The sequence below is a fragment of the Muntiacus reevesi genome, chromosome 2 (assembly GCF_963930625.1).
Source record: "Muntiacus reevesi chromosome 2, mMunRee1.1, whole genome shotgun sequence".
In the NCBI taxonomy this organism is placed as follows: Eukaryota; Metazoa; Chordata; class Mammalia; order Artiodactyla; family Cervidae; genus Muntiacus; species Muntiacus reevesi.
This window is the reverse complement of record NC_089250.1, coordinates 169,179,060-169,191,925: the sequence shown is the minus strand read 5'-3', so window position 1 is coordinate 169,191,925 and position 12,866 is coordinate 169,179,060. Positions and strand designations below refer to the sequence as shown.

At 45.0% G+C, this 12,866-nt stretch overlaps 1 long non-coding RNA gene across 3 annotated transcripts in view; it reads right to left on the bottom strand.

Annotated features, from left to right (window-relative positions):
• Positions 1 to 11,355, bottom strand: part of LOC136158369 (uncharacterized) — a 61,553-nt gene extending 50,198 nt beyond the window's left edge. For 2 of the 3 annotated variants that reach the window (XR_010661333.1, XR_010661332.1), the window contains exons 1-2: positions 10,991 to 11,355; positions 9,573 to 9,647 (exon numbers count right to left, since the gene is read on the bottom strand). This is a non-coding gene — a long non-coding RNA (uncharacterized lncRNA). Of the gene's footprint in view, positions 1 to 1,784; positions 1,909 to 9,572; positions 9,648 to 10,990 lie in introns of those variants that run through there. The other variant, XR_010661334.1, reaches the window with a different exon arrangement.
• Between the last annotated feature and the right edge of the window lie 1,511 nt (positions 11,356 to 12,866).

Genomic DNA, 12,866 nt, shown 5'->3' with positions numbered 1-12,866 from the left:
GGCAAGAATACTGGAGTGGGTTGCCATCTCCTTCTCCAAAATAAAAATGACTTACTAGAAAAAATTTTAAAAATCAAAGATATAAATAAGTCAGTTTTAATTATTAAAATCAACAGACCAGTAGTACTCAGTGAAAAATCATGAAGTTTTCCAAGGACTGCTTCTAAGTTGCTGCACTTTCCTCTTTGTGGACCTCAGACAAACAGTTCATGAGTCTCCCCTTATTCTCAGCACTGTTCTAGAAGACTGGGCCCCCTAGGAGGTAATGACCAGAAGCTTCTCTGTATCTCAGGACCACACTGAAGACAGCCCTCATCGAAGCCAAGGCCACTGATGGAAATAATCAGAGATAATTTGCAGGGAAAGATGAGGGCTCACTTCTCCGCTTAGGTGGAGGCTTAAGAAAGCCTCCACCCTAACTTGGTTTTCTAGAGCTGCAAAGTGGAGAGCAGGGCTGGAATTGTGTGTGATGAGGGCCAGAACCTCGCCTGAGGGAAGAAAACCCAGGAAAAAGCTCAAGGAAACGGGAGAGAAGGGGAAAGATCTGTATATCAGAAAGACTTTCACCGAGGGCATTTCTGCTGCCCATCGGGACCCCAGAGAGTCCAGTAATAGCAGAGGCTTCAAATTCAAGAGTGCTGAGGGCTCTCAGGAGGACATCAGACTAACCAGCATCCATGAGCAGTTCCTCCCTGATTTTGTGGATTGTTCTAACACAGCCCACCGTCAAAGAGGGTGATAAAAACAACGACCAGATTCTCCATTAAAATCATAGATGAGATTTAAGCAGGACTTATTATGTATATTAAGAAAAAAATTAAAGTGCCAAAACTGAAAGTTGAGTGCATTTCATGCTCACACATTCATTTCAGATCATGAAAGAGAAGCTATTTCCATGTGCTATAGCCCGCCAGAGTTGTAGGTAATTAACATGCAAGGTGGCTATCTGGGTTCTAGTGTTTAAAGACTATCTCCTGAGTGATTGATCCAGCTCCCACGCATTTAATGTTCAGATGTGCAACGGAATATAAAAGTGGGAGGAAATGGTAGAAAATAGGCAAGGGCATCATCAAAACATTAGAGGCTTTGAGGAATTTCTGTGAGATATGGCTGAGCATCTGAGGAGAGAGCAGAGGGTACCACTCCTCCAGCCGGACCCTCTGTGATGCTCTGGGCTTGCTTAGGTTCCAGACACATGGAAACCTGAGGGCGGTCTCCAGGTGTTCAGGATCCAGAGTACCAGGATGATGACAGAATCTGGGGAGGCTTTATCTTCCAGGTAGAGCACTGCTGTTACATTCCCAGTGATGGAAGTCGTGCTTGTTACCTGGGCAACATCCCTCTTGTCTAACTCCAGGCTACCCTAGCAACATGATAAAAAGAGGTCCTTAGGAGTAGTGAGAGGAAATGACTCTGGACCGAAAGCCTCCTCCTTGAAGGGTCAGCCATTTGGTCCTTCAATCTGGCAACGCTGAACTACAATAAATCTTGGACATTCCCATATTGCTTATCTGAGCCTAGAATACTTTAGAGGTCAACACTCCCAGATGCCTCCTATAGACTAATATTCAGTGAGTAATCACTGGGTTTATGAAAAGATTGAGAATCTCACAAGAGACAGACCACATGAAAAATCATAGCCAATGTTTACCTGGAAAACCGAGCTGATCAAGATAAAGGGGGTAAATTTAGAGAGCATTACTTTTCTCTTGCTGTGTTATAAGTCAGCGCAAACTGAGTGGCTTTAACAAGTGCACATTTATTGTATCACAGCTTCTCCGAGTTAGGTGTCTGATCACAGCTTGGCTGGGTCCTCCACTCATGGTCTCAGAACCCTGCAGACAATGTGTTGGGCAGTGTGCTCTCATCCAGAAGTTTGACTGGTACAGAATTTGCTTCCAAGTTCACCTGCAGTGTTGACAGAAATCATTTCCTCGCGTCTGAATTGAAGGCTTCCATTTCTAGCCCTGGGTCCAAGGCCATCCTGGGGTCCTGGGGGCTCCCCCCCTGCTCCCAGCTTTGTAGTTCCTCTGTAAGTTCTTCATAACCTGGCAGCCTGCTCCTTCAAGACCAGCCGTGAGCATCACTCAAGTGCATGCCAGCAAGACAAATATGTACACACAACTCAGATTCACACACACACACACACACACACACACACACGAGTCTCAAGAATGACATCCCTCGCATTCACCATATAAGGCAATTAGAAGCAAGTCTTTGTTTCTGCCCACACTCAAGGTGAGGAGATTACACAGCTCATGTCCCTGGGTCCTTTCTAGAGTCTGTCCAACACAGACTGTCTAATTCCCTCCCGCAATACTAAAGGGAGCATATACCTGTGAAAGGGAATAAAAAGAAACCAGATCTCTGTGTGTGTTGTTGTTTTCTAATAAAGGAACTAGCAAGACATACTTGAAAATCTAAAAACATGTCTAAGATTTATTCACTATTTTCATTTCCCCAGATTTGAAAGCTAAATAATAAAGAGTAGCACAGGGTGAAAGTAAAGTAGGTGAACATGGAAGAAGTTTCAGGAAATTCGGCATGAGTATTAGGACTCTCATAAAAAGCATGCAGAGGAAAACTGCTAGTAAAAACTACTTTGCTAAAGAAACTGTTTTTCTCCTTCAATGTATGTTTTTGCAGATAATCAGCATCCCATTATCAAAATAATAATAATTATAATGATAATACCTGTTCTATCTAGACATACTATTATAAAAATTTCAAGTATCTCTGTCTTATAGGCAGAGGCAAAAAGAAAATCACTTATACTCCTGTAGCATCTTATAATAAACCAATCTTGTCCTCAAATGCTGGAACACGAAGCTCATCTACAAAGTTTAGAGGGAAATTATATGAGAACCAAAACCATCATTTTTATGATTTATAATTGTCTCCCTATGACAATGCCAAAGGAAAATCACTTAAAGATGAACTTCAGGAAGCTGAAAAATAAATCAAAATAATTATTTCAGGGAAAGGGGAATCAGAGTGTAAAAAATGGAAGACAGAAGAAAAAATTTACAAAACTTCAACAGTTAACACTAAAACAGTTTTAACATGATAAAACTAATTCTAAACATCAAAAAATTCTGAGAGGTTAAAAAAATGTAAAGTAATATAAAAGCAATAATAGAAATAATTATTTATATGAAAAATCCAGTTATCTTAACAAAAACTCAGAGGTGGGTAGAAAAAAGGAGAAAATTAAAGTGAGCTGAATTTTTGTATCCATGGGTTGGGGATAAATGTCAAAAGGTGCTATCAGCCACCAAAGATATAAAATAATGAAGAATCAGTAAGAAAGCTATAAAGACCTGGGCAAACTGGGTTTCTGTCAGAAGATCTAGAATGCTAAAGAACTCAATCCTTCCAACAAATTAATCTACAGATTTAAGGCAATTTCAATAAAATTCCCAATAAGAGTTTTGGGTTTTTTTTAATAATAAAATAATCCTAAAGTTCATTTGAAAAAATAATCATGTTAGAGTTAAAAGATAGATGAGGGGGACCTGCCTACGCAAACATCCATGTGCATTAAAACCCAACATTTCACTGCAGCAGAGACAGACAGATACATAAAACAGAATAGAGCATCTTGAAACAGACCCAAGAATTTGGTAGTGACATTTCAAATCAAGATGAAATAAATGGTATTAGAGGAAATGACTATTCATTTAGGAAAAATATTAGATTCAGGCCTCAGATAAATTCCGAAGGGATTTAAATTTGTCATAAAATTGCAAAATTAAAAGAAAATACATTTTAAAAATATCTGTACCCTATGAGATTCAGGACACTCATCTGAGGAGAACACCAAAGGCAAAACTATAAAGAAGAATAGTGGTCCATTTAACTACATAAAAATGTTACACTACCAGAAAAGCAGCATAGAAAAATTAAAGTGCTAACAGTAAGTTGAGAAAATGTGGATGCTAAAATATAAAAACAGAGCTTTTACAAATTGATACCCCAAATTAAAAGCCTCAGTGGAGAAATGTGCAAAGGACCAGGGCATTCATCAAGATGAAATACTGATTCCTAATAAACACAGAACACGCAAAGATGCAAAATTCAGCACAGCAAAACATCCACGATGGTCACCCATGAAGTAGCAGAGATTCAGGACAGCAAGATGCTCGCAGGTTCAGTGAAGGAGCGTGCTGAGACCACCACTGCCAGGGGGAGCTGCTACAATTATCCGGAAGACATTTTGGCGAGAAAAATAAAACAGCAATTTCACTTCTGTCAATTTACTCCAAGCAAATAATCACAGACACACAGATTTAGCTTAAAACGATAGTCCTCAAAGGGATATTTAGGAGAACAAAAATGTACTGGTTAAGGAAAAGCCTAAATGATCAATAACACAGAAATTGCTTCAATAATGACACAGAGAGAGAGCTTCACAATACATTACGAGACAAGTGTTACAAGGCAGTTATGTCACATATCTCCTGTTTTAAAATCAAACAGTGCATTTGCATGGAAAAGCACAGTATAAGTTTATCTTGCTTCAGTGAGCACCAAATGTTTCCTCCTTACAGGGGTTGTAAGTGTCAAAGCCTCGACCGTGTTAAAGAAAACAGTCTGAGTTGTAAAGCAGCCTCTGTTCCCCTGCCCCACTGAGGTGTGGGGTCTTTGCAGTCATCATGCTGAACACGTGGGTGAGTTTGCAAGGAGCGGGAAAGATCGGGGGTGTACTCAGGAAATCCAGAGCGACCTACCCCTCTAATTCACGGGAGTGCCACCTGGTCATTAATCCAACCTCACTCTGATTTTTCAGCATATGGCGAAACTATTACAAAGACATTGTGACCAAGAAAAAGTACAGTTTGCGAATGCCGCACGGATGGGTCACGCTTGGCTGGTAACACCAACTGGCAGAATGAGTGCAATTTTTAAAATATGAAATACAAATTTTTATCAAAGGAGAAGTAAAACATTATAGCTTTGGGTTCATTAAACCCGGCTCACATTCTGGGATTCCAAAAATACAGCACTGGCTATTTAAAGCTGCAGCTTGACGAAATGGCTCGGAATCAAGCCCTGGAGACAGGGGCCGAAGTGCGTGCAGGGCTGCCCCCTCCCCTCCGCTGGACTCGAGTGGACCCGGCAGGCTCCTTCCTCCCCCGACCCTGGGGAAACAGATGGCAGCTTCAGGGGCTGGTCAGGTTCATCCCGGGTGGGGCTGGCGGGGTCCCCCGGCCCCCCTGGACGCCCCAGCCCAGCCGTCAGGACTCTATCCTGAACCTCTCACTGAGGAACGAGTGAGCAGGGAGTCCTTGAGCCTAAGGCAGGCGAGCTTCCAGCATGGCCTACGCTGCCTCTTGGGGATCTGCCCTCGGGCACACCCTGCCTGGGGTGTGGGTGGGGGTGAGCTCCAGAGGCAGATGAGGATGTAGGACGCTGTCGGTACCGAGCCCTCCTGCCCCCAGCAGCGAGTGGTCCTTGGAGCTGTCCGCGCCTCCCAGGACGGCTGTGAGCTCAGTGCTCAGTGCCCGTGCCTGGCCCAGGATAAGGGGACCACAAGTGGGGTCATGATTATCACACGCTGCTCTAGGAGCCGGGCGAGGACCCCTACCCTGCACGAAGAAGGGCGAGAGCCCGGGGCTCAGGGGTGCTCCCTGCCTCCTTCCCTTCCTCCTGCATCTTGGGAGATGCTCCATCGACTGCCCCTGAGAGCTGCCTGCCCTGTCTGTTATCTGCTTCTCCCTCGCCTCTGTCCTATCCCTGTTCTGACACACGGCTCCCTCGGCTCAGATAGCCTCTCCAATAGGCTCCCTTCTGGGCTCTGGACTTTCCTTCATCACCAAACCCCTGGAAGACCCTTTCTCCCCGGTACCCCCACAACCCACCGCCTCCAGATGCCCTGGACCCCACCCGCCCACCCCCTACTCTGCTCTCAGAAGTCTCTGAATTCTTCCTTTTCCCTCTGAATTAATCAAGGAAAAGGAAGACCATTTTAAGATGCATTTTTAACGAAAGATATATTTTGCCTCAAGTGTAGACTTTAGCTATGGATATTGATCAAAGTCACGGGCCAAATGAACATTACATTTATCCTACTCACAACAATGTATTCGTTATTTTTGATGGATCAATAGAATTCAGGTTTCTATGAGACAGAAAAGCACTTCACTAGTAAAATCAGAAGAGCAGCATTTAAAATTAGCCTTGTGAATAAAAACAGAAGCACGCTGCCAGATAATGAGAGTTAATTTTTCTCTCCTGCTCTCCTTTAGCGGCCCTGGTGACGGAGAGTTGCCTCTGCCGTCCTTTAATCTGGCAGCCCCGAAATCCTTACTCCTCACTCTTTGTTTGAAATCAGACAGCTGGCCATTCTACACCAAGTTTCTTTTCTTTTTTTTTTTTTTCTGGGGGGGATGGGGGGGGGAGGGAGCTATAATTAAGGAAAATTAGCTGTGATGGTACAAGGCGCGCTTTGCAATATAGTGCTCCAGTAGCAATAAAGGATTTCTCCACTGAGAACAAGTTTCTATTCACCTAGAACTGATCTTATAATTCAAACACACTCTGGCTGTGAAATCTCGCCAGCAAAGTCCTTATGAGCGATATCATCTTAAATGCAGGCAGTGAAAACTGGGGCGATATTGCTAATAACAGTGCTGCATTAATTAATTGCTATAAAATTTGCAAAATAAAAAGAACACTGGGAACAAAGCGATATAATATTTACCAGTGCTGAAAATTAGAAATAAATATTCAGCATGCCCTTTTTGAGGCATACGAGCAAGCAGTTTTGAATAATAAGGCAGGACAAAGTCTTTTACAGGGGAAAAGCTAATGATTCCCGCATTTTGCTGCTGGTGAAGAATTGAAGGATGGCCAATTTGAATCTTCCTTCAATCTCCCATCAATAAAACACAGACAAGGCAGAAGCGAAAGCTGATCTGGGGGAGTCATGCTTTTATAATTGCTTTTTACCCTCAGGCATTTGAAATCCAGAGGGTCAGGAGTCCTTGTGAGAAAGTGAGTGTAGCCAAGAGGCCCAGTCAAAACCCTGAGACAGAAATTAATTTGTTTGTGAGGCTCAGGTCTAATTTGAGGCAGGAGAACACTGCGTGGCACTTTATAATGTTATAACCTAATTAAAGATGGATCCATGTGAAATATTTATGCAAACTTTACCAAACCCGAAGATTTTAATCTCATTTGAGAGGTTAGCTGACTTCTGGGACCAAAAACAATTCCTAAAACAAGCTTTTGGACCAGGAATCCGGAAGGCAAACTACTAAAAAAAAAAAAAAAAAAAAGGTATTGCGAAATTTTCACTCATTTTCGGCACCTATTAGTCATTTTAATTAGGGCCACCTAATCTCTTGCTGCATTTTTGGACTGCTTGGTTACTGGGTTAAGTCCAGGTTGCTTTATTCAAATATACTCTTTTTTTTTTTTTTTCCTATTTTACTCCTTGATGAGAAATGGAAGGGAAAATTTATATTTCTTAGGGTTTTACAACTGCCTACATGGGGCTGCTTCTGCCGGAGCCCCACCCTGAATGTCGTCAGTAAGTGTGTAGCCAGTAAGCAGGAAATAAGCCACTTGGCCAGGAAAAAATAAGAGTGAGCAAAACCTACTGTGACCAGAGCGCAGTGATCCTGGGGTCTCACCCTCACTGAGTGTCTGAGCCACCATTTTGCACATGAATACTTCACGGGGACTCCAGGTCTCAGCCCTTTCCGGGGTTGCCTTATTCCCAACATTTTACCTAATTTTTTTTGTTGTTCGGCCACTTGGTTGTGTCCGATTCTTTGCAACCCCATGGACTGCAGCACGCCAGGCTTCCCTGTCCCAGATGATAATGAGTAATAGATAAATCAGTTGTTGTTTAGTCGCTTGTGTCTGACTCTTTTCCACCCCATGGACTGTAGCCCGCCAGGCTCCTCTGTCCATGGGATTCTCTAGGCAAGAAGACTGGAGTGGTTTGCCATTTCCTTCTCCAGGGGATCTTTCCAACTCAGGGATCAAACCTGTGTCTCTTATGTCTCCTGCATTGGCAAGTGGAGTCTTTACCACTAGCGCCATCTGGGAAGCCTGTAGTGAAAGTACATATGTATATAATATCACATTAGCCAAATTAGCCATTTTAAATGTACAACGCATGGCATTAAATGCATTCACAATGTGTGCAACTGTCACCACTATCTGTTTCCAACACTTCTCCATCACCCCAGAGAGCAACTGTCACCATCGAAGAATAACTCCAAATTCTACCACCCCACCCCATCCCCAGACCCCGGCAGCCTCTAATCTACGTTCGGGCTCCAGGAATGCTGGGCACACCCTTTTGATGCCTTGAGTTTCCTCTTCTGGAGTTTTCTTGTCAAGGAGAAGGAGGGAAGGCAGCTGAGAGGGTGCCTGTCATGAAGGAGGCAGGCCAGGGTGAGAAGGAAGGAGGAGAGAAGGAGGGAGACCCAGAATCCAGGAGTGCTCGAGGCTGCCAGAGACAGAAGGGGTTGCCCAGGGCCAAAAGTGGCGAAGTGATCCCTGGGTTCAAGGCCAGGCTGGGAAGGCCCCAGGTTGGGGATTTAAAGGGATGGATGAAGAAGTGATTCTCTGATGCATCCATCTCGTTAGGACCACAAAAGGAGGGCCTTTCCGTTAGACATCCGTGCAGCACCCAGGCAGCTGAGCCGACGCTCGAGCCTGCAGAAGGCTGCCCACAGCAAGGTCTGCCCCATGCCAGCCTTCCAGCTTCCCACCAGAGAAAACCTCTTCTGGGGGTTGGGCCAGAGTTCTGCAGGCCGAATCCATCAGTGGGTGTCATGGAGAATCAGTTTAATGCTCCTTAGGAGCCTACGGGTTCTGAAAGCAAATGAGGCAAGTTTCCAGACGCAGATGGAATAAATGAATGCATTTCCATTAAGTTTGCGTTTGGAATCCAGGCAGTCAAGCTCCAAAGGCCACTGGGTCCATGTCCGGTCAGCGCCTGGGTGACCTCTCGCCACCTTAGAAGCACCTGAGCCCTTCCTGCCCAGGGAAGTGCCACCCGTGTGATTAGCTGGCGCGTTCCAAGCCAAGCAGGCTTTTCTGTTGCGCTCTGTCTCGTGGAGCTGGATGTGTGAGAAAATGGCTATAACATGTCTTGTTTTAGAACTACCTCTGACCCACTCCGTGTGTCCCCGGTGCCCCATAAAACGCTCGCCTCCTAAGGAAGGACTTAATGAGAGTCAGCCGTAAATCACCGCATTTCACAGTCGCGTTTGTTTACTCGGCACCTGACTTAAAACTGCTGGCTGACCTGGTCTGTCCTGAGCCGAGATGGCCAGGATTTACTTAGTGGCCCCCAGGTCACCAGCCCACTGTCCCCGTCCCGACCCTGGAGACCCCTCCCCAGTCTGATTGGGGAAGCAAGAATGGACTCCCCTAGCAAAACTCAGACCCCTCCTTCCCCAAGGACGGATGGAACCAGGTCCAAGGGCCACAGCCAGATGGTCGCTTCCTGTTTCTGACAGCCAGCCTGCAGCCGGAGAGTTGAGACAAGCAAATAAGAATGAGCCTTCCCAGCTTGTACATAGACATTCTGAAAGGGGGGGAAATACCTCTTGAGTTTTCATTCTCTGGCATGGTTTTGCTGAAGATAACTCTTCATATGTGAAAACACAGCAGGATTGCCTCTGAAAGAGAGGAAGGGACATTAATGCTGGTAGCAATTTGCTTTGCTCATTGTGTTGCAATGGAGTGGGACCCTGTGGTCCTTGCCTCCCCCCGCCCCGCCTGCCATGTCCTCAGCCTGCCTTTTGTCTGCAGAAAATTTTAACGAATAAGTTTAATTAGAAAAATGAGAACATGTGAAAATAAAGGAAAACAGATAAAGGAGACCAAATAATAATAATGTAGTCATTAAGCAAAGTCAAGAAACCTCAGTTCTTTCTCGAGAGGTATAGACAATATTCTGAGCCATATCCTGTGGGCATGCTATTGACACTGTTGGCAGGTCTACCTCCGCTGCGGAGGGGGGTTTGGGGAGAAGGTTGCTCGGGAGTCTCTTCCCGAGACAGGGAGACTGTCCCTAGAGGGCAACACCCTGCCAAAAGATGGCCTTGGGGGGCCCCTGCAGGCCAGACCCTCGGGGGCAGCTCCCAAGCAGTCTCCCCCACAGTGGAGGTAAACCTGCCTTCAGGGTCAAGAACATCCATCTCCTGTCTTGAATGGAGGGTTCCCTGAACATGAAATGAAAACGAAATGACTCTTGAACATCATAGTTCTGGTCTAAGGAAAGCTATTTTTGTTAGTCATTTTAGGATTATCTTTCATTTGAATATTCATTGAGTTTCCCAGTTGCTGCAGTGGGTAAAAAATCTGCCTGCAATGCAGGAAATGCAGGAGACGTGGGTTCTATTCCAGGGTTGCAAAGATCCCCTAGAGGAGGGCATGGCAACCCACTCCAGTGTTATTGCCTGGAGAATGGACAAAGGAGCCTGGTAGGCTACAGTCTATAGGGTCACAAAGAGTCGGACCTGACTGAAGCGACTGAGCGCGCATGCACGTGTTTTGAGTCTTATTCCGAAGGGAGAAACGCAGGAGGCCAGCCAGCTATGAGACACAGCTCAAGGAGTGGCAGAGAGGTGACCCTGGACGTCGGCAGTAGATTACAAGCTTCCATCCTCTCGGGTAAAAAGATGAGCCATCACGGGGTGTACGTTTACTTTTCATAATTATAACATAAGCCTCTCACTGAAAATGAGCATCTACCCTCCCCACTGACAGTATGAGTTAGTGGTATGATGTCAGGAGCCTCCTTGCGCTGGATTATCTTATTCAAGAAAAGCTGAACTACCTATCCCCCTTTCCAAAAAGAGAACCAGTTGGCCCATGAATTCGGGAAATACAGGATGCAAGAAAAGTTCCCAGTCTCTTCCTCGAACTTCCCAGGGCCCCCTGGCACCCCTGTGCGCTATCAGTCTTGGAGAGAGAGCTGGGTGAGCGTCCACCAGGGGGACGTCCTCAGACCACATACCCTGAACAGGATGGACCCTCAGGGAGAACCCTCTGCACCTTCTGAAGTCGGGGTGTCCACTGCTGCAAGGATGTCGGGGGGCACTTCTCTGAGCAGCCAAGTGTCACCGCTGTCACAGCCAGAGAGTGTTAAACTGTCTCTGTAGTGAGGAGGCTGCCACTAAATTTGCACTCGGCTTCCGCCAGCTCTGAGGCTTCTCATGTTCACACGTCTCGGCGTTTAAAGATGGCTCTGGGGCAGGAGTTAAAACATGATATCGATACTCCAAAATGTGATCCCAGCAGCTGATGAAGCCGCTGTGTTCATCGGGGTGCTGGATTCAGCAGAGATTCTCTTGCCGAGAAGCATGTCTTCATGATCCTGGAATAAATTACTCCAAAGCCATGCTTATATTCGACTTAGTGACTCACCCTCATACTAACTATGGGAGCGGAGCAGAAAAACATCATCAAAATTCAGAGAAGAGGCCAAAAGGAGGGGCGAGCGATAAACGGAAAAATACATAAACAAGGGAAGTTGGGTGCCCCAGGAAAACAGCTCTGTGCTGTTTTGAAGAAAAACTTTTTAAGTAAGAGTTATGTTATTTACACTCTCGTTTTCAAATAAGGAGCCCAATCTAGGAATCAAAGTTTTTTGTTTTTTTTTTTCCCTAGCTGTGTCTACTTGGGAGATATTTTTGATAGCTCTCCGTCTAAGGTTCTATTTTAGAAATGTGAATACACAATTTAAATAACACCCTGCTGTTCATTAAAAAATAAATCACAGCCAGCTGCTGATCGGCACCCGTATCAGGTCTGGCAAAACTTTACATGAGACCTTGGGAAAAAAATAAAAAAACTTCCTCATGCATTGATATGATCTGTAGAATGTACAACACTCACTTAAAGCCATCTGTACCAACATGAAAATTTAACTCTCTCGGAAGGGAATTAATCAATGCTGGTATTAAAATGAGAGTTCGATGTAGGAGATATAGATTAATACTCTCAAAAATAATCAAAACTAAACAAATTCCTAGCAGAGAGATGCCTATTTCCTGATTCTTCTGACGCGATAAGGGTTTTTTGGTTTTTTTTTTCTTTTTTTGAAAAAACAGGACCTCTCCCTAAGTGATTATTATATCAGGGCCGTGACATTTTACTAACACGAATTCATAAGGTGACCCCAGAGATCAACAATAAAACACAATTTTAGAATGGGCTGAAATAGGCAGAAAGCTTCAGCGGCCACGTCATCTAGCCAAATAGCTTCCTTGCCGCTTGGCGGGGATGGCTCCCTGGATGGTCTTGGATCCGGGGCCCCTTTAAGATGAGATGCCATCCATGCTTCTGGTGGCCTGAGATCACGTGGCATTCTCGATGGAGGAGATAGGGTCCCTGCCCTTTCACAACTGTCTTGGTTTTGATGCTGGCTCTCTCAGGCCCCCTCCCAGTTTGTAAAATGGAGGTAAATTAAACCGATTATGAACTAGGCAGGAGTCGAAACACTTTGCCAAATTGGAGTGCCAGCTCCCCGAAGCCATTGCCGGCTGCCTTCCTGAGGTGGGCTGCGGCCGACTGTCTCCTTTAGCTGCCCTTGGCACTCCAGAACGTGTCTGGAAACGGCTTTGCAGATGGCCTCGTAGGTTTTACAGGAAATATTACTTAAACATTGAAAAGGATCACATTTCTCCTGTTAGGAATTACAAATCTGGATTTCATTTTCTCTCTCGCTTTTTTTTCCCCCTCCAAACCCTGGGAAAAAATGTAACTGTTATATATGAGATGCAGGAAGCATTTGGGAATTTTTTTAATATACCCCTAGCACTCGCTCATTCCTTCGCTCTTTATATATATTTACACCCATGCATAGAAAGCATGTTTGCGTATAGTATATA